Genomic DNA, 19,806 nt, shown 5'->3' on the forward strand with positions numbered 1-19,806 from the left:
AGTTTAATGCTCTTTACCTCTGCAACTTAGATAGCAGCATTAGGTTAGTGTTGATTTAACAATTCTGTTTAGTATAGATGTTTAGATGGTTAGTTAGGTTATGGTGTGGTTTAGCATTATATGTTGTTTTCTTCATTACTGCAGTAGAGTAACACTCTCTTAGAATATATTTGCTCTTCTTCCATCAAATAATTAAGCTTATTCTGACCCTATAGAAGTCTGGCTTCGAACCCCTGGGGTCTCTTTCCAAATGAGCAGTGACAACGGGCAGGACCTTCACTTTTACTTGTGCATATATCACTGTCACCTCAAAGTTTGTAAGAACCCCGGGTTGATAAGTAAAGTGGGTAGCCCTGGGAGTTGCAGCATTCTTGTTACAATACCTAGGCTCATCAAAAATTCAAACTTGGAATTATCTATGTGAGAAACCATTAACAAATCATAGTAGAAACCATATGAATCAACACAAGCACACACATCATGAGAAAAAAACACGTGAGACATAGAGGTTTAATGTGGAAACCCTTCCGGGAGAAAAAACACCAAATCTTGTTTTTTATTTGATGTAAATAAGAGCACCTACTCTATTACATCAATTTGTTTGTGAGCCACCACTCACCAGAAGCACCAACTCCCTTTCATTTTTTTCGATCACCCACTAGCAGGAAACACCAATTCCCTTATTTTGTAGACACCTGATCAACTTACCAAAAGCACCAACTGAAGCACCAAATTCATGGATTTGTTACAAGCACTAACTTGTAGGCCCTTGGATTTATGAGAGAACCAACTCGTAGGAGGAACCAACCCCCAATATTTATTCAGATACCCACTGAGATGGAAGAACTAACTCCTTGGTTTATAGGCTCCAATCCACACTCAATAGGAACTAATTTTCTTTGTACTTGGCAGCCACTCTACCTGATTTCAGCTTTATGTTCTATCTTCACTCTACAACATCACACTATTCTCGACCCTCTACTCTCAGTAGCATATACTCATCTCTCAACTCCTTCTATTCCAAAGGCTCTCTCTGCCTCTCACAACAGCATATGCACACTCTCATACTCTCTCTACATCATCAACACTCTTGGTCTTTCTCCTTAGCAATGCTAACTCACAACACACTCCACTCAGCTCACTCAATTATGCTACTTCCCCCCACTTTTCTAAATCACAATATTGGGTTTTGTTCCTCTACGACACATTGGTTGATATTGTCTCTACTATCCTCCATTCTTCTTGAAAGTGTCCTCCATCATGGCTACCCATGCTGCATGTTAGCACCCAGGTTGTTCCCTATGACTCCCAAGGGAATACGGCTGGGGTAACCACTAACCAATCTTTGGATTACAGTTTCTAGCCAAACTGCAATCAGAGAGGGCTCTCTCTTTATGATTTGTCTCTGTTTGTAATGATTTTAGGCTAGATATAAGTTCAGGTCTGTTTTGAGTTTTTTGCTTGGATGATAATCTTAATCAAGGTGCTTGTGTATTTTTCAAAGAGTTCTATTCCATTGGGCTATGGAGTCAATGGTCCTTTAAATGCTTGATGTGCTGCTGTGATACTGTAGTGATGGTGCAGAGCCAGATTAGTGTCTGTGAAATAACGTTTGTAATAGTGATGGAATGGAGTGTATCCAGTTATTGCAAGGCAATTAAGAATCTTACAGTTTAACTGTTGGAGTAAGACAGTGAGAATATTGACCCAGAAGCACTTAAGAATTTCTAGGTGATATTCATACATATAGGATTAACAGACGCATGAGCAATTAAGAATTCATGTACATATTTAACCCTGAAGACAAACATTTATAGCAGAAAAAATTGAGGACAAGGTGTAATAAAACAAATCTTGTACTATTCTTTCTTTTTTACTGCTAGCTTAGTGTGAGGTAAGTATGATTTGATAAACATGAGAAAACAAGAACAGAGTTTCGAAGAAAACTTGCTATTTCGTCAGACAGCACAGGAATTCTGCATCAACACATGGAGCATCCTCCAGACATCAAATAATTTCAGGAAATCACTGAGCTCATCCAGCCCGTTGTATTAGATAATTGAAAGTGTACAATACAAGTGTTCTCATAGAGAAAATTACCAACCCCTTATGAGTTGCTCAGGGGAGTTTATATACAAAAATTTACATCAAAATATCAACGAAATGAGTTATTATCTCATTTATGATATGCTAATCTCCGAAGTGCAGTAGCTGAAGGAGTGAATGCAGCCGAAATTCCTTTATGCTTCAGCTGTCAAATAGTCAGAAGATATTTGGTCTTTATGGCTGTTAGAGTCGGTTGGAGATGCGCTGTTCAAAATTTGGCTAGCTGTCATAGTCTTATGTGATGAGTCATTACTCAGCTGTTTTTAAATGCTAACCTTTTTCTGCTGTTTGTCTTCTAGTGACCTGGAGCTGGCAGTGACCAAACAGCTGGACTTACCGTGGCAAAATCTGAAGCATAAACTGCCACCAATCCTCCTTAGGCATTTGATGCCTTTGTATTTTAATCAATGTTTCCTCTGCCTCTGTATGTTTGTAAAGATTGGGAGGAGTCTCGAATAGGTGATTCACCTCATTCTCAATGTAGAACATGCCTTCAAGTTTTTCATATAGACTCTGTCCTGTAGGAGGCCCTGCTGGTTCAGATGTACTACCAGATGCAATAATCTGATTTTCAATAGTGGTTGCTATTCTGTTGGCCATTTGATCTAGGGAGATCAGCTTTCCTGCACCACTTAGCAAGCTGGGCAGGCCTTTTGTTTGCAGCACTCCCATTTTGGCCTTGTATTCCTCCACATCTGCTTGCATTTCAAAAAATTTCCTCTCTATTGTTTGTATGTAGTTTCTTAGTGTTAGTGCCTTCTTGGCAGAGAGGACAGCTTCTGTTCTGTTGGGAATGCCTATGGCTGCTAATTCTTCCCTTTCCTGTCTATTCAGGAAATCTATCATCCTGTTGGCCTGTTCTGTTTTGTTACCCAGTACTGTCTTGGCCTTCTGAATTTCAGCTTGTGCTTGGCCCATCAAATCAATCTGCTCATGTATTATTTTTATTGACCTCCACTGTTGTTTGATGGATTGGCCAATTTTAGCCCACAGGATTCTCTTTATGTCGGCCATAGCTGTCTCTAGATTCAGCTCCTTTTCTAAGGCCTTTATCTTGTCTCTTTCGGCCTTTATTTCTCTGCCCTGTTCTGCTACAGTCATTTTGGAATTGGTATACTTGGAGTCCAGTTCTGCCAATTTTTTCGTGGCCTTCTTTATTTCATCTACTTGGAGCTCCATTGCTTTGACGGCCTTGGTCAATTCTTCTACACTTGGACTGGCATCTGGGGCTGCTGCTGTTCCTGCTGCTTCTGCTGTAGGGGGTACTGCTGCCCCTGAAGTTGCTGCTGTTGTTGATGTAGTTGGAGGAGCTTGGGAAGTGGAATCTGCTTGTTTTTCCTGTAATATTCCTTCCAGCTCTTTCTCCAGTTCCCTAATCCTTTGGTCTTGCTGCATTAGGAGGTCTAGCTAGTCCTCAGCCCGTTTTTGCTTTTGGAGTTCTGCTGTTTGAGGGTGCTCTGTGGGCTGCAGCTTAAACCTCTTCTTCATTGCGTTCAAGTCATCATCTTTTTTCTTCAGGAGGGCCTTTACACCCGTTGGATCACTAGGATCATGTCCTAGATCGATGATGATCTCCTCCAGGGACTTTATCATGTTGTCCTTGGCTTGGGATGATAATCTCTCAAAATCCAACTGGGTGTTGGTGTTTTTGAGGGACTCCTTCAGCTCATGGGCCAAGGTGGCCTTCTCTATTAGGGTCGTATAGACCATCTCTCCAGTTTGCCTGTGGAGTTCAATCTGGTCCATGGGATGTATATCCCTGGCTAGGACCTCCACCCTTGTTTTTATGAAATCTGCCGGTGTCTTAGGCTCCGGCCCCATTGGCTTGAAGTGGCTCAGGAGCAGTCTCTCCTCCTGAATGTCAAATATCGACAATAGTCTCTCTTGCTGGGCTGGTGTTGCATCAACGAATTGCTTGTAGACCTCGGCCCTTAGCAGCTCATTCTGAGCTTTTATCTGTTTGAAAGAAGCCTTGGTGCTTTTGGGCTTCTTGGTCAGCTGGGAAGTGGAGGACACCTCTAAGCCATGTTGTAAAGTTTTCTCCTGCTGAAAGGAGCTTGTACCTGTATGTTGGCTGCCCTCCTTGTCTTTTCTTTCACTCTCCAAGACATCATCAGTAATGTCTTCTACCTTTGGGGAGTCTTCTCTTTGCCTTTTGGCTTCTGGCTGGTGGGAGGATCCACTGAGAAGAGTGGACTCTTCTCTATCTCTTTTAGTTCCCCTGTCCTCATGTGCTGGGGTCTGTAAGATTGGGCAGTCACTGGTTCCTTTTGTGGAGGTGGAATTTGCAGTGTTGGAGCTGCTGGTAGCTGAGTCTGTGGAGGGACATTTTGCCCTTGCTGCTGTTCTTGTTGCTGCCCTATTTGCTGCTCTGCTTCAGGGGCAGGCTTTTCTTTTGTTACCTCCTCTTCTGTGCCCATTATACCCTTACCTTTATCTAACACTGGTGCTGATGTAGAAGGTGCCTGTGGTGCAGTCTTTGTAGTCAAGGTCCCTTCTCCTATTGAATAAGGCGGTCTGAAAGGTACCTGCTGCACATAGTCTAGGTCAATAGTCTTTTCAAGCTCCCTCCTACTCTTTAGCATTCTTTCTTCCTCAGTTAGATTTTCAACTAGAGTGTCCATCTGCCATTCTTGTAGGTTGGCATATTTTTCAATGTGAGAGTACTGGCAATGTTTAATGCCTATCAGCCTATACTTGTTTCTTCTGGTAGTGATGAAACATTGAGGGTCATAATGGACCCACCGAAAACTATAGGATAACTTGTATTTATCCTTGAGGATTAGGTCTGCCTCTTCCCACCCTTCATTTTTGTTCATGATGAAGGGGCCTAACTCGTGTTTGAACTTGAGGTGGGCCTTCTTTTTGGCGCTGTGGAAATGGGTGGGGTCTGACTGAATCAACTGCCTGTAATATTCTAAGGCAAATAACCTCATTGGTACATATTTTGGGAGCCTGTATGGACAGAGCTCACAACCATAGATCCTAATGACAGTATGGTTCTCATATAGGTACCAGTCACCTATTTTATATTTTCTAGAAAGCTGCAGGGCTTTCTTTATCTCATTTGATACCCTGGGAGGAGGGGACTTCATCAACATGCAAGATACTGGGTAAACAAATTGGTCAACAAATTCACAATAAGTATAGGGTGAGTTTGTGACTTTATGAAAGACAGAGGTCCAGAAGATAACAGATCTTCTGTCCCCTTTGTGATCCAGCCTTCTGATGTAGCATGGGAAGGCTTCAGAGTGGTAGTACATGAATAGGTGGTAGATATAGGCTGAGTACCTGAAGACCCCTTGCCTGTCCACCTTGCTCAGTTGATCATGAATCTTATTGGCAATGAATTTAGCAAAGTTATATTTCCTGGCAGGGGGTTGGCGTGGGCTATATGCAGATAGCAATACCAGCATCGTTCTGTCCACATGCTCACTGTTTTTGTATCCCAGCACATAGGCAATCATGTCCAGTAAAAGCCTGCCTATATCATTGAAATGGATACCCAGGTAGGGAGGTGGCTCTATAGGCTGGCACTCAGGTCTCATGAAATCTCTGGTGACCCTTTGAATTTCCTCACTGGTCATCCTTTCACCAGTCTCTATCAAATAGCTCAAGGAAAATGGGATTAGCAATTCTGTCAGATCAAAATGTAACATCTTGTTGATAGACTCAGCATTTATGTAGAAAAGGATTCTTCCAGATGGAGTGTTAACAGTTCTGTGCTGCACATTATAGTTTTCAGCACATAGGTGAATGATCTCAGGGAAGATATTTACAACTGGGAGACAATAATATGGTAGGTTTGACTCCCATATCCCATGTGTGCCATGACCATCCTTATAGTCCTCTCTTAACTGACTGAAAGTTTGTAAGAAGTCCCTGTTGCCCTCAAAGTCTTCAATAAGACAGTCCTTGTCAACCAATGGCAAGGCCTCCAGCTCTCTATTTGTTGGATTCAGTGGAGCTACACTGAGGGATGAGGATGCAGAAGCAGCCATTGTAAAACTTGATTTGGAATGAGGTGATGGCAATTGATATACCAAGTCTGAAGTGTTTTTCTCAGTGAAAATGCAAGCTGGTTTGTGTAGTTTGCTGCAACCTCTCAGGGATGTGAACTGCCAAGGGTAAGTTGCAGAGGTAATGAGGTTTCTTTTGGTAAGAATGTAGGTGGCCTGTACTCGGCAAAAGGGAACAATGTCGAGCAGCTCGAGGACAATTTTACGGTTTCAGCCCGTGGAATGACCGCTCTAATGTTGAATTATAGTTCAGGGGTGGTGCAGGTTGCTTGGGCTTACTAAGCAGAGTTGAATTTAGGATTTTTACCAGTCTTTTAATGGTGAATTTACAGAGAATTGGAATGCATGGGCAAAGCGGGGAAAACTGGCGAAATACCTGGAAAAGCTAGCCTGGAAGCCTGCGGGCCGAGCTGTGGGGGTTTAATGTCGTCGAATTCTGGACTTGTAGCGGTTGAAATGTCAAATTTGATGGCTGGGGACAAATTTTGCGGCAGCTTCTTGTCAACGGCTCCTTCTTTTGCGCGTGAAAATGACCGAAAACAGCTCATTTGGTCGTTTATAACGTTAAATTTGGAAAAAGTATGCATTTGGCGCTTTTCCGCCGATGACGTCAGCATGACGTCATTGGCGGGGCCCGGGTATGGAGGTGACGTGGCTGCTGAGGTGTGAGCCAGGGTGGCAGGACATGGTGGCGGGTGAATAAGGTGGCAGGGGTACGTGGAGGATCACATGGCGCGGGGTGGGCGACAGGTACTACGTCAGGATGACGCAATGATGACATAGAGGATGGCGGTTTGGAATAGTGGTAAATGGGTTCCCCGCACCGCTTTTGCTAGCGAGCGGTATTGGGGAGGGGGGCTCCGAACAACCCTGGCGGTTGACATGCGTCCAGGGTACGGAGCGGGAAACCACTTTCCCCGGACGGTAAAGGTCGGCAGGTCGGGGGACGAAAATGACCACCCACCGTTAGATCTGGGTGGCAGAGATCGGACGGCTGGCGGGTCCTCCGATGGATCGTGCAGGTTGGGGGGGTCCCGCCGGCCCATTAAAATATTCAATTAAATATTTGGGGGGAGAACTATAGGAAATTGGGTTTTTCATGTATTTTGGGATTTTTTCGGGTTTTCAAAGGTTTTTCAAGGGTTTTTATAAGAAAAAGGGGTTTATAGGGGTGATTTTAGCAAGGGAAACAAGGGTTTTTTGTGTTTTTTAAGCAGAGGGATGGTGATGGCTGAGGGAAGAGGTTGCTGTTCATAACCAGAGGTTAGAGCAGCTCCAAGATAGGGTTGACCACAGTCCCAGATGGACTAAAGTCTCCCTTGACCATTTATTTGGCTATAGTGCCAAGAGGAGGATATGTACATAGTGCTGGGATTTATACACCTTAGTGTTATTTATAGTAGGGAAAGGGGGACATAGGGGATTTAGATAGTAGAGTTAGTGGTTAAGATGTATGAGAGGGTAAATGAAGGGGAAACCACTAAGTTTATTTGAAATTTACTTAGTTTAGGGAGTAGATCAAAATGAAAAGAATTTTACACAGGAAATGTGGCTTTTAAATGAACAAGAACCATCATAAACCTCAGAAATTTCTCATCAATCTCCATGGATGAAGGGATGTTAGTAATAAGAGTGGAAGGGGAAATTGGGGAATTAGACATGCTCCTTTGCCTTGCTTTTCTTATTTAACCAGCAAGATTCAATCTGCAATGAATACCACTTCTGCAACCCCATCTACTTACCCAGCTACTGTGCCTAGCATTTTTTATTTCTTCTTGGAGGGTGCACTTGGACTTGCAGACCCTTACTTGCCTTTTCTTTTATTTGGCTTTTTCTTTTGTTTTTTCTATCTACTTCTACCCTTATTTCTTCCAAGGTCCCAGATTAAGCTGTTGGGAGCCTTTTCTTCTCTACCTGAACTACTTGTCTGCCAAGATTAAACAGTTTGGACAGACTTCCTTCTCTAATCTACAACTGCAAATTTAAACCATGGAATGATCCAGATTAGACTGTTGGACCATCCATCAAAATTTTAAGTCCATACCAAGCTATAAGCACAGATTGGATTCTCTTGGAAATATGTGATCTTTGAATCATCAAAGCAGAGCATATTTGGACCTTTCATAGCCAATCATGAAATATGAAACCTATTGGTATAGGTAGCTAACAGTGGCTCCACATGGGGATGGTGTTTTATTTGAAAGACCAAGAACAGCAGGTCAGATTGCCTTGCTCCTTGACTGCTCTTGCCAATCTTGAAGTTTGCTGCTTTGAGGTGCCAAAATTGTGTGCTTCTCTTCTTGGTAGACCTCTGATTCTATTTACCTTTTGCTGGCAGTCAATAAACTAGGAAAACTGCATTTTTACAATCTAAACAGAAAATAATATATACATCTGCATATATACAAGGGAACCTCAGGCTGTACTCATGGGTAATAGTCAAAATAATGCTTCAGCATCCTGCCATTCACAGGACCTTCATCCAAGTCAGTTTCAGTTAGACTTTTAAGGAAATAGGTATTGTTACCTTGCACTGCTTGGACAGCAAATGGTCCTCTCCAAAGGGAGTTTTTCCATGTTTTCCTTTGTCTTCTCTTCTTGCATCCCACTTGAGGACTTTGTCTCCCACACTGAAATCTCCTGCCTTAGTTCTTCTATCAAAGGCCTTCTTTAATTTCTCTTGTAGAACTTGAACTCTGCTGAAAACTTGGTCTCTAGTCTGCTGCAGACATATGATTTGATTGATTCTTCTTTGCATATCATTTGGTTCAGCTTGGCTTTCTTGAAGAAGCTTCATAACAGGCACTCCTAAGGATGAGGGGAACTTGGCCTCTAATCCATAAACCAACTCATATGGGCTGGTCCCAATTGATCTTTTGGTTGTTAGTCTATCTGCCCATAGGGCATTCACAAGCTTCTTATGCCAATTCTTTTTGTTCTCTTCTAGCATTTTCTTTATGATGTTTACCAGACTTTTATTTGATGACTCAGCGAGGCCATTTCCTTGGGGATAGTATGCAGTAGAATGGCCCAAAGTAATGTGAAATTTGTGGCAGAAGTTCACCATTTTCTTGGATCTGAAAGCAGCAACATTGTCTGTTATTATTTTGTCAGGACAGCCAAATCTAGCCAATATGTTGTTCTCCAAGAACTGAATAATTATTGAATCATTTGCTTGTCTGCATGGGGCAGCTTCAATCCACTTAGTGAAGTAGTCTGTGGCTGTTAAGATCCATCTGTGTTGGCCTGAAGATGAGGGATGAATTTCCCCAATGAAGTCCAATCCCCATTGTTGAAAAGGTCTCTCTGTTGCAATAGGCCTTAAAGGAAGTGGCAGCAACTGTCTCTTTCCCTCAAATACTTGACATTTATGACATGAGGTGATGAATTTCTTGACATCAGAGAACATGGTGGGCCAGTAGTATCCAGCCCTTAGTATCTTGTCCACAGTGGACTTCCAGTACAAGTGTCCACCACAGTCACCTGCATGAAATTCTTTTATGATATTGTCAGTTTCATTTTCAATTAAACAGTGCAACAATATACCTTCATGGTTTTTCCAAAGCAGATTGCCATCCATCACACAAAATCTTGAGGTTTTCATTTTTAAGAATCTACACTTAGTTCTGGACAGTCCTGGGGGAGCACACAGGTTTTGTAACACATAACAGATATCAGAATACCAGGGGGATTGTTCAAAGGCTACATTGATCTTTGGAGTCGCCAGCTCCGGTTCACTGTCCAGCTGATTGATGTCTAAGGCTTGAAAATTTGTATCTGTCATTAATTTGGCCAAGCCTTGCCCTTTTATTAGTTTTGTAGGTTTTATCTCAATGTCAAATTCCAAGATGCTGGCAATCCATTTTCCTCTTCTGCCCTCTAAATTCTCTTGGGTGAGAATGTCTTTGACAATAGGACTTGGCACATATGCTTTAACATGGGAATAAAGGATATAAATCCTAAAGTCTTTAATGGCTTTGACTAAAGCATAAGCTTGCTTTTCCATGATTTGATACTTTAAAGGTGCATCTCTAAGAGCTTTGCTAAAGAAAGCAATTGGCTTCTCATTTCCTTGGTCATCTTTTTGCAATAAAACAACAGCAATAGTATGCTGGGAGGCAAAAGAGAAAATGATAAATTCTCTGTCAAACTGAGGATTGGTCAACACTGGGGTTTGGGTAAGGGCCAATTTTATACTTTCAAAGGCTTGATTGGCTTCAACAGTCCATTTTACTTTTGAATCTTTCTTTAGCATGTTATTTAATAATCTGATTAGTTCTGCTAAATTTGGGATAAACCTTCTTAAGAAATTGATTTTTCCCAAGAATCCTTGCAACTCTTTGACATTTCTTGGGTGGGGCATTTGTAGGATAGCCTGTATTCTATCTGGGTCAATTCTAATGCCATCTTTAGAAATGATGTGGCCCAATAGCTTACCTTCCTCTAAACCAAATAGGGATTTCTTGGGATTCAAGGAAATTCCATATTTTCTGCATTTTAGGAAGATCTGTCTCAAATGTTTTATATGTTCTTGGTCTGATTTTGAGAAAGGTGTAAGGTCATCTAGGTAAATGACTAAAAAGTCATGAATCTCCTTGGCAAAGGCAATATCCATGGCTCTTTGAAAAGTTGCCCCTGCGTTTTTCAATCCAAAAGGCATCTTTACATATTTGAAAGTTCCCCATGGGGTTGTAAATGCTGTTTTGTCCTGATCATCAGGGTGAACTAAGATCTGGTTAAAACCTGAGAATCCATCAAGTAGAGAAATTCTGGAAGCCCCCACTACTCTTTGTAAAATGTGATCCATCTTGGGTAAGGGGTAATTGTCTTTGAGGGACACTTGGTTCAGATTCCTCAAATCCACACACAACCTAATTTCACCAGTCTTCTTTCTAGTAGGGACTAGGTTGGAGATCCATTCAGAGAATCTGATTGGTGCTATGATGCCTGCCTTGAACATTTTTTGTACCTCTTGTTCCATTGCTGGGAGAAGCATAGGATTGATTCTCCTCAGTTTTTGTTTAAAGGGCTTTTGATCAGGTTTGAGAGGGATAGTGTGCTGGATTACAGAGGTGTCATAGGACTTTAGGTCCTCATAGCTCCATGCAAAAACATCCTGGAACTCTTTGAAGAGGTCAATGTATTTGGGCTTTTGGTCAGGAGGTAAGGAAGCAGATAATTTAATTATCTTGGGCTTCTCACTTGTACCTATGTTGCACTCTTCAATGGCTGCATTTAAGGGCTGCATTTTTGGTTTTCTAGGGATGTCATTTGAGTCAAAGATGTCTTCTAGTGGAGTTAGGCCCGTTGGTAGAAAATTGTCTTTTAGCTCAATGATTTCAGTTTCAGCATTGGCCACCTCTTCATAGTTAAGTTGTTGAATTTGCTGAATGTTTTCCTTGTTGAAAATGGTTGGACTCAGCATTAGTTTTGCAGTTCTAGGTGATATTGGGTGAGCAATCTGTTGAAACTGTATTGGTGATGGACTTGCTCCATCAAATATTTGTGATTGACTTGCTGTCTCAGTGTCAATATTTAGTCCTGCAAATTCTTGCTGCATAGTTAAAAAATGATTTATTTGCTTGTCATCCTCAAATACTTGCCAATCATTGATATTGTTTGGAATGGAGGGTCTGTGTTTTACCTCAGCTGTAAAACAATGGTGGGACTCAAAGGGAAACTTGCAGGTACTTGCAAAGGTGGCTAAACTATGAGCATGTAGATTGTGGGTTCTAGGAATTTTGGTGATTTGAAATTCAGAGAAAAAGTTTAGTACTTCAGCAACAGCAGACCTATAAGTCCTTAGTCTTTTGTCATTGGTGACAAAGTTTCCCTTCACTTGTTGGATAACTAAATCTGAATCACCCATGATTGAAACCCTGGCAGCTTGTAAGAACTTTACTAACTTGAGGCCTAGTAAAAGAGCTTCATATTCTGCCATGTTGTTAGTACATCTGAAATTCAATCTATAAGCTCTGCCTTCTGCATGACTATTTTCTTTATTGTGTACCCAAACTCCAGCTCCTGCCCCTAATTTGTTAACTGAGCCATCAAATTCAAGGAACCATAGAATATCCTGTTGGAAAGGAGATTTGATGATCTGTTCATGGGCTGGCAATGTGAGTAGCAGTTGTGGTTTTTTCCCTAGCTTGTCTTCTGGGACAGTCTCATCGTTTGATTGGATGTTCTTGACAACTAGGGCAGCAGTAACATCTAGTGTTTGATTGGCTGTTGTTTCATGGGTGATAATACTTTCATTTGAATCTTCCTCTTGTATGAATATCTTGGTTTCAACCTCACCTTTTAGGGGAGTTGTGGTGTCATTGAAGAGAATGTATGAGTCTATGTCTGAATGGACAGCATATATGGGAAAGTTTTGAGGCTTTTCTTCACTGCTGACCATGTATTTCATAAGTGTTTCTCTGTACAGTCTTTTTGGTTGCCCAAAAACAGAGATGGTGGCATATGACATGTCTAATTGTAGGGAACCTTGGAGTTTAGCTCCCCATGATCTTGATAACAGCATCCCATACTTAGGTGGGATATCAGCAACTACCACATCCATTAGGATTGTCTTGTTTGGGTATTGAACCAGAGACACACATAAGTCTTTTATGAGACCTAAACACTTGACTTGGCTGGAGTCAAAGGAAAACAGATCCTTATATGGTCTTGTTATGTCTAAATTCAATCTCTCCATGACTGCTTTTGGCATGAGATTGTGAGAGGCACCTGAGTCAAACATTGCATTATGTAATATTTTATCATGAATATGTAAACTGACATAGAAAGGAAGTACCCCTGTGACTACTGTTTTTCCATCCACTTCTGGGCCAAACAGGAGTTCTGGGGTGTCATCCATCACATTGACATCATCTTTGTTACTAGTGAGTTGAAGGGACCTTTTGATCTGTAGTTTATAGATGTCATGCTTGGCAAGTTCTAAGAGAGGAATTGCTATCTTTAATTTGCCAATTTCTGTTTCTAGATCAAAAGGTTTTTCAGATTGCGTCTTGGGGTTATAGGTGACAGTTCTTTCCTTGTTCATTACATCTTCTTCTTGATTTTTGTCTTGACTTTGGGACTTATCCTTTTTACTCATCTCTTGAGGAGAAAGAGTTGAATAAGGATGAGCAGGGGGAGTGACCATAGGCTGCTGTTTTGAGGACAGTGGTTCAGTGATCTCTTCAACAATCACTTCTTCTGTATGTGAAGTCATTTTGTCATTAGGTTCTATGACTATAACTCTTTCAGGCTGCTGATTATCCTTTTTCTTTTCAGGCTGGTTAACATTCACAGTTCTGCTCCTCAGCTTGTATTGTTTATGGACTTCATAAACAGCAGTGTCATAGCCTTGTTTGAAGTCAAAGGATTCACCTGACTTGGTTTGGAACAGTTTGATTTCATCATCCTCATGATCTTCTTGTGTTAAGAAAACTTGACTTTCACCATCTAGACCCATTAAATTAATCTCAGGATCTTCATTGGGCTCAGCTGATGTGGAAGTTTCTGCATAATTTTCTTGGAAAGGGGGTCTTATATCTTGATCAGCACTGGTTTTGCCAACGCCTGGGTTTTGAGTTCTCCTAAAATTTGGATTCCTAGGAGGGTTGTTTTGTGGTGCTTCCCATGATGATTTTCTTTCAACCGATTCCACTCTATCACCTAATCTTTTCATTCCATTTAGTATGGCATCAAGCTTTTGATCAAAGGCAGAGGGTTCCTCTTTGAAAACAGTCCTCTTTTCCAACCTTGCCCTGTTTCTTTTGGCAATTAGGTTGGCTTCCACTGTGACAGCAACCCTTTGGGCCTCTTCAAGGGATTGACAGTCTCTTTCCTTCAACTGATAGGCCATGTCAGGGTCAAAACCATCAGGGAATTTGTACAAGGCTAAATCAGGAGGAGGCCTTAAATTTTGTGGAATTGAGTTATATACATTGTTAAATCTTGCACAATACTCCAAAACAGTCTCCTGGGGACCTCTTTTGATAGTGTCATATTCCCCAAGTATGTGCAGAGGATCTTTCTTCTTGTCCCATCTACTAGTAAAGGCTTGATACAGTTCAGCAGGAGTTGTAATGGAGTTTGCATTCAGGGATCTAAACCAAGTTCTTACATCCCCAGTTAGGCTTTGAACAAACATCCTCATTCTGACACTGTCATCATCTATTTCATAGGTCTCAAAATGGTCTTGCATCCTCTTGGCATGCTGGGCAGCTGTCAGAGGGCCATTGGAGTCAAAATATGAAATTTTGGTTTGGTAATCTTGGGGTAGAGCTGCAGCATTAGCTGGTATCTGCAATGGTGCATATCTGTTAGCCATATTTACAGGATTTAGAGGATTAACAGGGGCAGCTGGGATAATAGGAACAGTGGGTATCACAGGGGTAACAAGTAGGGGTGAACCTAGAATGTTGGTCAAGGGGATATGTGCAGTGGATGAAGATGTGAGAGGAGGACTTTGAGATGTGGATGGTGAACTAGGGGAACTAGGGGTAGACCGGAAAAGGACCTTGCATGGGGTAGATATAAGGCTAGGATGATCTGAATCTGAGGTTAAATCAGCAGGCTGCTCCTGCTTTTGCTGCCTCCTAATGTTTCTTGGGATGGTATTTGGATTATCAACAATGATAGGTGGATTAGGGTCAGGATTTTCCCTAGTATGCCGTGGATTTTTCTTAGGAGCCAGTTTCTAACTGTTTTTTAGGATTTTGTAGGAAATTTTTATATCTGAAAGGACTGGATGAAGATTTTGGAATGGCTATATATTCTCAGAGCTAAGATGAAGATTCCCTAAACAAGCTCCTCCCTAAAGCTGTTAATGTGATACAGAAACAGATTAAAGGCCTCTTGACTTATTTCAGGCTTGATAGTAGCTATGGAAGATATATAGTAATTGAAAAACCTCAAGCACTCCCCAGTGGAGTCGCCAATTATGTTAACACCCAGGTTGTTCCCTATGACTCCCAAGGGAATACGGCCGGGGTAACCACTAACCAATCTTTGGATTACAGTTTCTAGCCAAACTGCAATCAGAGAGGGCTCTCTCTTTATGATTTGTCTCTGTTTGTAATGATTTTAGGCTAGATATAAGTTCAGGTCTGTTTTGAGTTTTTTGCTTGGATGATAATCTTAATCAAGGTGCTTGTGTATTTTTCAAAGAGTTCTAGTCCATTGGGCTATGGAGTCAGTGGTCCTTTAAATGCTTGATGTGCTGCTGTGATACTGTAGTGATGCTGCAGAGCCAGATTAGTGTATGAGAAATAACGTTTGTAATAGTGATGGAATGGAGTGTATCCAGTTAGTGCAAGGCAATTAAGAATCTTACAGTTTAACTGTTGGAGTAAGACAGTGAGAATATTGACCCAGAAGCATTTAAGAATTTCTAGGTGATATTCATACATATAGAATTAACAGACACATGAGCAATTAAGAATTCATGTACATATTTAACCCTGAAGACAAACATTTACAGCAGAAAAAATTGAGCACAAGGTGTAATAAAACAAATCTTGTACTATTCTTTCTTTTTTACTGCTAGCTTAGTGTGAGGTAAGTATGATTTGATAAACATAAGAAAACAAGAACAGAGTTTTGAAGAAAACTTGTTATTTCGTCAGACAGCACAGGAATTCTGCATCAACACATGGAGCATCCTCCAGACATCAAATAATTTCAGGAAATCACTGAGCTCATCCAGCCCTTTGTATTAGATAATTGAAAGTGTACAATACAAGTGTTCTCATAGAGAAAATTACCAACCCCTTATGAGTTGCTCAGGGGAGTTTATATACAAAAATTTACATCAAAATATCAACGAAATGAGTTATTATCTCATTTATGATATGCTAATCTCCGAAGTGCAGTAGCTGAAGGAGTGAATGCAGCCGAAATTCCTTTATGCTTCAGCTGTCAAATAGTCAGAAGATATTTGGTCTTTATGGCTGTTAGAGTCGGTTGGAGATGCGCTGTTCAAAATTTGGCTAGCTGTCATAGTCTTATGTGATGAGTCATTACTCAGCTGTTTTTAAATGCTAACCTTTTTCTGCTGTTTGTCTTCTAGTGACCTGGAGCTGGCAGTGACCAAACAGCTGGACTTACCGTGGAAAAATCTGAAGCATAAACTGCCACCAATCCTCCTTAGGCATTTGATGCCTTCGTATTTTAATCAATGTTTCCTCTGCCTCTGTATGTTTGTAAAGATTGGGAGGAGTCTCGAATAGGTGATTCACCTCATTCTCAATGTAGAACATGCCTTCAAGTTTTTCATATAGACTCTGTCCTGTAGGAGGCCCTGCTGGTTCAGATGTACTGCCAGATGCAATAATCTGATTTTCAATAGTGGTTGCCATTCTGTTGGCCATTTGATCTAGGGAGATCAGCTTTCCTGCACCACTTAGCAAGCTGGGCAGGCCTTTTGTTTGCAGCACTCCCATTTTGGCCTTGTATTCCTCCACATCTGCTTGCATTTCAAAAAATTTCCTCTCTACTGTTTGTATGTAGTTTCTTAGTGTTAGTGCCTTCTTGGCAGAGAGGACAGCTTCTGTTCTGTTGGGAATGCCTATGGCTGCTAATTCTTCCCTTTCCTGTCTATTCAGGAAATCTATCATCCTGTTGGCCTGTTCTGTTTTGTTACCCAGTACTGTCTTGGCCTTCTGAATTTCAGCTTGTGCTTGGCCCATCAAATCCATCTGCTCATGTATTATTTTTATTGACCTCCACTGCTGTTTGATGGATTGGCCAATTTTAGCCCACAGGATTCTCTTTATGTCGGCCATAGCTGTCTCTAGATTCAGCTCCTTTTCTAAGGCCTTTATCTTGTCTCTTTGGGCCTTTATTTCTCTGCCCTGTTCTGCTACAGTCATTTTGGAATTGGTATACTTGGAGTCCAGTTCTGCCAATTTTTCCTTGGCCTTCTTTATTTCATCTGCTTGGAGCTCCATTGCTTTGACGGCCTTGGTCAATTCTTCTACACTTGGACTGGCATCTGGGGCTGCTGCTGTTCCTGCTGCTTCTGCTGTAGGGGGTACTGCTGCCCCTGAAGTTGCTGCTGTTGTTGATGTAGTTGGAGGAGCTTGGGAAGTGGAATCTGCTTGTTTTTCCTGTAATATTCCTTCCAGCTCTTTCTCCAGTTCCCTAATCCTTTGGTCTTGCTGCATTAGGAGGTCTAGCTGGTCCTCAGCCCGTTTTTGCTTTTGGAGTTCTGCTGTTTGAGGGTGCTCTGTGGGCTGCAGCTTAAACCTCTTCTTCATTGCGTTCAAGTCATCATCTTTTTTCTTCAGGAGGGCCTTTACACCCGTTGGATCACTAGGATCATGTCCTAGATCGATGATGATCTCCTCCAGGGACTTTATCCTGTTGTCCTTGGCTTGGGATGATAATCTCTCAAAATCCAACTGGGTGTTGGTGTTTTTGAGGGACTCCTTCAGCTCATGGGCCAAGGTGGCCTTCTCTATTAGGGTCGTATAGACCATCTCTCCAGTTTGCCTGTGGAGTTCAATCTGGTCCATGGGATGTATATCCCTGGCTAGGACCTCCACCATTGTTTTTATGAAATCTGCCGATGTCTTAGGCTCCGGCCCCATTGGCTTGAAGTGGCTCAGGAGCAGTCTCTCCTCCTGAATGTCAAATACTGACAATAGTCTCTCTTGCTGGGCTGGTGTTGCATCAACGAATTGCTTGTAGACCTCGGCCCTTAGCAGCTCATTCTGAGCTTTTATCTGTTTGAAAGAAGCCTTGGTGCTTTTGGGCTTCTTGGTCAGCTGGGAAGAGGAGGACACCTCTAAGCCATGTTGTAAAGTTTGCTCCTGCTGAAAGGAGCTTGTACATGTATGTTGGCTGCCCTCCTTGCCTTTTCTTTCACTCTCCAAGACATCATCAGTAATGTCTTCTACCTCTGGGGAGTCTGCTCTTTGCCTTTTGGCTTCTGGCTGGTGGGAGGATCCACTGAGAGGAGTGGACTCTTCTCTATCTCTTTTAGTTCCCCTGTCCTCATGTGCTGGGGTCTGTAAGATTGGGGCAGTCACTGGCTCCTTTTGTGGAGGTGGAATTTGCAGTGTTGGAGCTGCTGGTAGCTGAGTCTGTGGAGGGACATTTTGCCCTTGCTGCTGTTCTTGTTGCTGCCCTGTTTGCTGCTCTGCTTCAGGGGCATGCTTTTCTTTTGTCACCTCCTCTTCTGTGCCCATTATACCCTTACCTTTATCTAACACTGGTGCTGATGTAGAAGGTGCCTGTGGTGCAGTCTTTGTAGCCGAGGTCCCTTCTCGTATTGAATAAGGCGGTCTGAAAGGTACCTGCTGCACATAGTCTAGGTCAATAGTCTTTTCAAGCTCCCTCCTACTCTTTAGCATTCTTTCTTCCTCAGTTAGATTTTCAACTAGAGTGTCCATCTGCCATTCTTGTAGGTTGGCATATTTTTCAATGTGAGAGTACTGGCAATGTTTAATGCCTATCAGCCTATACATGTTTCTTCCGGCAGTGATGAAACCTTGAGGGTCATAATGGACCCACCGAAAACTATAGGATAACTTGTATTTATCCTTGAGGATTAGGTCTGCCTCTTCCCACCCTTCTTTTTTGTTCATGATGAAGGGGCCTAACTCGTGTTTGAACTTGAGGTGGGCCTTCTTTTTGGCGCTGTGGAAATGGGTGAGGTCTGACTGAATCAACTGCCTGTAATATTCTAAGGCAAATAACCTCATTGGTACATATTTTGGGAGCCTGTATGGACAGAGCTCACAGCCATAGATCCTAATGACAGTATGGTTCTCATATAGGTACCAGTCACCTATTTTATATTTTCTAGAAAGCTGCAGGGCTTTCTTTATCTCATTTGATACCCTGGGAGGAGGGGACTTCATCAACAGGCAAGAGACTGGGTAAACAAATTGGTCAACAAATTCACAGTAAGTATAGGGTGAGTTTGTGACTTTATGAAAGACAGAGGTCCAGAAGATAACAGATCTTCTGTCCCCTTTGTGATCCAGCCTTCTGATGTAGCATGGGAAGGCTTCAGAGTGGTAGTACATGAATAGGTGGTAGATATAGGCTGAGTACCTGAAGACCCCTTGCCTGTCCACCTTGCTCAGTTGATCATGAATCTTATTGGCAATGAATTTAGCAAAGTTATATTTCCTGGCAGGGGGTTGGCGTGGGCTATATGCAGATAGCAATACCAGCATCGTTCTGTCCACATGCTCACTGTTTTTGTATCCCAGCACATAGGCAATCATGTCCAGTAAAAGCCTGCCTATATCATTGAAATGGATACCCAGGTAGGGAGGTGGCTCTGTAGGTTGGCACTCAGGTCTCATGAAATCTCTGGTGACCCTTTGAATTTCCTCACTGGTCATCCTTTCACTAGTCTCTATCAAATAGCTCAAGGAAAATGGGATTAGCAATTCTGTCAGATCAAAATGTAACATCTTGTTGATAGACTCAGCATTTATGTAGAAAAGGATTCTTCCAGATGGAGTGCTAACAGTTCTGTGCTGCACATTATAGTTTTCAGCACATAGGTGAATGATCTCAGGGAAGATATTTACAGCTGGGAGACAATAATATGGTAGGTTTGACTCCCATATCCCATGTGTGCCATGACCATCCTTATAGTCCTCTCTTAACTGACTGAAAGTTTGTAAGAAGTCCCTGTTGCCCTCAAAGTCTTCAATAAGACAGTCCT

The sequence above is a fragment of the Pinus tabuliformis genome, chromosome 3_1 (genome assembly GCF_031772625.1).
Source record: "Pinus tabuliformis cultivar Carrire ecotype Pingquan chromosome 3_1, CPIR1, whole genome shotgun sequence".
Lineage (NCBI taxonomy): Eukaryota > Viridiplantae > Streptophyta > Pinopsida > Pinales > Pinaceae > Pinus > Pinus tabuliformis.